Consider the following 4581-nt stretch of genomic DNA (forward strand, 5'->3'; position numbering starts at 1 on the left):
AAAAAAAAAAAAAAAAAAGAAGCTATGAAAGACGACTTTTATCCTTAGATAACCTCTTAAGATTAAGGAATATACGATCTCAGAGCAGGGAATGAGATGATGAATTGGTAGGGCTTGTTCAGCAAAGAGTCATAAAACCCAAAGCACAGTCTCTGATAAAAACAGGAGGCAATGGAGAAGCAGGCCAAAAGCAGCTAAAACCAAGATAGCCATGAAAAAATGACCTCATGTTACCCTCACTGTGCATTACATCCTGCTTATAATGTATGAATTTTATTAAGAAAAAAAAATTCCATCAGTGCCATGACAGTTTACAAACACCTTGGCAATTGCCTGAAGTTACCCTATATGGTTCAGAAAGAGGAGAAATCTCTACTTCTGGGAACTTCCCACCCCTTTCCCACAATTCTTATGAATAATCCTTCTTCCACTTAACATAAAGTTAAACAGAAGGGGATGGCGCCTGTGGCTCAGTGGGTAGGGCACCGGGTGGTGGGTTCAAACCCAGCCCCTGCCAAACTGCAACAAAAAAATAGCTGGGCGTTGTAGCAGGTGCCTATAGTTCCAGCTACTCAGGAGGCTGAGGCAAAAGAATCACTTAAGCCCAAGAGTTGGAGATTGCTGTGAGCGGTGACTTCACAGCACTCTACCCAGGGCAATAGCTTGAGACTCTGCTGCAAAAACAAACAAACAAACAGTGGAAATTTACAAAAGTTTACTCTGAGAGATAGTCGCTACTCTATGGAGCAGCCTCCCTGTTTCTTTCTTACTTCAATAAACTTGCTTTTGCCTTACTCTTGAATTCTTTTTTGTAGGAAGCCAAGAACCCACTTGTCCTTCAGAATGGACCTCGGTTTTGGAGTCCACTCTCCTGTATCAATGTGGATGGACTTAATGCCACTCAACTGTATACTTTGAAGTGATTAAAATACTAAGTGTTATGGTACATACATTTGCTATAATTCATAAGAAAAAGATTTGTTGGCAGGGCACAATGGCTCATGCCTATAAGTCTAGCACTCTGAGAGGCCAAGGCAGGAGGATTGCTTGAACTCAGTTTAAGACGAGCCTGAGCAAGAGAGAAACCTGATCTCTACTAAAAATAGAAAAACGAGCTGGGAGTAGTAGCACACGCTTGTAGTCCCAGCTGCTCAGGAGGGTGAGGCAAGAGGATCGATTGAGCCCAAGAGGAGTTTGAGGTTGCTGTGAGCTATTATGCTATAGCATTCTACACAGGGTAACAGAGTGAGACTCTGTCTCAAAAAAAAAAAAGAAAGGAAGGAAGAAAGAAATGAAAAAGTAAAAAATTTGCTATTTTGACTACATTTCTGGGTGGGTTCCTCTGGGGAAAGCTGAAATTAGACAAGATTTCACAGGTTCTCAGAGCTTGAAGCTTTTTTTATGTATGTGATTTAAAAAAATAAACCTTCTTCCTCCCACTCCGGCCCCTCCATTCTGAACTAAACTACAGTGACTGTGAACCCACCACTAATAAGGTTCCACACACCAGAATGGAGGAGATAGAACGGATACTTGCTATTGTTCTGAAAGGATTGTTTCAGTAGCAAATGACAACCTTCCTTGAACAGACTTAAACATAAAGAAGTATTGGGAGAATCTTAGAGGTGTTGGTGAGCGTATTAGTTTCTGCTGTAGGAAAGGTTTATGCACTGAGTATTCTCTTACAGATCTGGAGCTGTCAGGAATGAATTGGCAGGCTGGTTCCTTCTGGAGGCTCTAGGGAGGGATCTGTTTTCTTGCCTTTTCTGGTTCCTGGAGGCCGCCTGCATTCCTAAATAGCAGTGGGGAGCAGTAAATAGGAACATGGCATGTCTGACTGAAGTCACATGGTTGATGGGGGGGGGGGCAAAGGCAGTGGGGGACATTTTCCAAAAAGAAAAATGTTGCTATTCACCAAAGAAGGAGGGAGGCCTGAAAAGACAAAATAACAGGTGTCTGATCTAGCTGTGATAGAGAGGCAGAGCAGGTACAGTGCTCACACCTGGACGGGAGTTAACCCTTGCTCCTAGAGGCAGGGGAGTAGAGTGGGGGGAAGGGAGAGGAAAAGCCCAGTTCTATCTGTCCAGGGACTACCAATGTGTAACAAGTTACTACAAAACTTGTTGATTTAAAAATAATCATTTTGTTTGCTCATGATTTTGTGAGCCAGGAATTCAGGAAGGGATTTAGGAATTTAGCCAGACTTTTCTCACTCAGCATCTCTCCAGTTGCTCAGATGTTATCTGAAGGCCTGACAGGGCCAGGTGCCCCTTGTGGCTCACTGGCAGGGCTGGATGCCCATGCAGGCTGCAGGCTGTTGCCTGGCAGCTCAGCTGGGGCTGCCGACCCAGTGCCCTACGTGGCCCCTCCAGTGGGCAGGGTCTCAGAATAGCTGGACTTCTCACATGGTGGGTGGCTTGCTTCCCCCAGAGCAGGCATCTCTAGACGACAAGGTAGAAGCGGCGTAACCTTTTCCCAATCTACCCTCAAGAGGTAAGCAGCCTTACCTTCACTATGTTCTATGGGTTATAAGTGAGTCACCGAGGTCAGCCCAGTTCCAAGCAGAGGAGATATGGCTCAGTAGGAGAAATGTAAAAAATTGTAAGCATGTTTTAAAACCCCCTGCAAAGTACGTCATGGGGAGGGCGGTCGAGCTGGGTTAAATTGACAGGCTCCAACAACAACAGCATCAAAATTACATGCTACAAGTTGTTCAACAACAACAGCAGCAACAAATTGCCAGGCTGAAGAAATTTTCTAGGTATTACACATGTAAAGAGTAAGAGTTATTGTTAATTTGGCTCCAATCAGAGTTGAACGGCTGGTCAACTCATATTTGGGAATAAAGAGGAGGAGAGAAGATTCAAGATTAGCAACTGAGGCTCGGTGACTGTGGCTCAAGTGGCTAAGGCGCCAGCCACGTACACCCAAGGTGGTGGGTTCGAATCCAGCCCGGGCCTGCCAAACAACAATGACGGCTGCAACCAAAAAATAGCCGGGCGTTGTGGCGGGCGCCTGTGGTCCCAGCTACTTGGGAGGCAGAGGCAGGAGACTCGCTTGAGCCCAGGAGTTGGAGGTTGCTGTGAGCTGAGATGCCACGGCACTCTACCCGGGGTGACAGCTTGAGGCTCCTGTCTCAAAAAAAAAAAAAAAAAAAAGATTAGCAACTGAAATAACTACTGTCTTCACATCTCTGTCCCAGGGGAAAAACCATGTCCTTAGCATTTGGGAGCTCCGGAGGCCACCGGCACTCTTCGGCTCATGTCCCCTTCTTCACAACTCTTCAGTCTCTTGCTTCTGTAAAGTCATGTCTTTTAGTTTTATTTATGTTTATTTTATTTTATTTTTAATTATTTGAGACAGAGCCTTAAGTTTTGCCCTGGGTAGTGCTATGGCGTCACAGCTCACAGCAACCTCCAAATCCTAGGCTTAAGCGATTCTCTTGCCTCCCTAGTAGCTGGGACTACAGGCGCTGCCACAACGCCCGGCTATTTTTTGGTTGTAGTTGTCATTGTTCGGCAGGCCTGGGCTGGCTTCGAACCCTCCAGTTCTGGTGTATGTGGTTGGCACCTTGGCCACTTGAGCTACAGGTGCCACCTGTCTTTTAGTTTTATTGACAGTTGGCAGGTGGGGGGTATTCTGAGATGTAGATAGCTGCCAGTGACAAATGGTGGAGTTGATGTCACCTGAGTGGGTAGGTTGCTTCTACCCAAAGAGCATAGCTAGTCACTCTAATTCTGTGAAGTTAAGGGCAACACATTCCATGGCACCCCACTTCTACTGGACAAAGGTAGATATATGTAAACCCAACAGTCAAACTGGCTGTTGACTGCTATTGTTGCAGCACGGATAGCAGGATGCAAACATAAGTGTTTACTCTCAAGGACATGTTGACTGCCTGTAATATTATCACTAATGTATTTTTTTGTAGGTCCTAGAAGGTCAGCTGCTAAAGACTTTGAGCCTGGCTCACAACAGCACACATGTCTTCCCTATACAAGGCAGCACAACAGCCAATTAAGAAGATTCTGGGGTTGTCCGTACCACTCACACTTTGATAGCTCCAGCTGGTTTCAGTGTGTCTCAGACAATGGTATTATAAGGCTCTGTCAAGGAGCACAATTGGGGTCACCTCATCGTTGGCCACCTTCATGACACCCCCAGCATCATAAATCTGATCCATTGTGGAGGCACCTTAATCTTAGTTTCAGGTTTATGTAGCTATCACTACTCATCAAATCTGTTGGTATTTTTAGGAACACAGTTTGACCATCACTTTAGGGTCATGGCTCAGAGTCTCAGAAACAACTCTGCAAGTCTGTGGGGCCTATTTTACAGGCTTTGCCAGTAACTTATAGGGGGCAATTCCATGCATGGTAGTGGGTGCCCTGTTCAAAACCCCTGTGTCCCCCAGGTGATTCTTAGTCTAAGACCTGGACAGTGCATAAATTTGAGTTTTTAACAAACTTTTTTTTTTAAGGTTGGGTATGGTGGCTCATGCCTGTGATCCTACCATTCTGGAGGCTGAAGTGAGAAGATTGCTTGAGCTCAGGAGTTTTAGACCAGCCTGAGCAAGAGCAA

Source organism: Otolemur garnettii, unplaced genomic scaffold (assembly GCF_000181295.1).
Source record: "Otolemur garnettii isolate 467f Iridium unplaced genomic scaffold, OtoGar3 scaffold00046, whole genome shotgun sequence".
Taxonomy (NCBI): domain Eukaryota; kingdom Metazoa; phylum Chordata; class Mammalia; order Primates; family Galagidae; genus Otolemur; species Otolemur garnettii.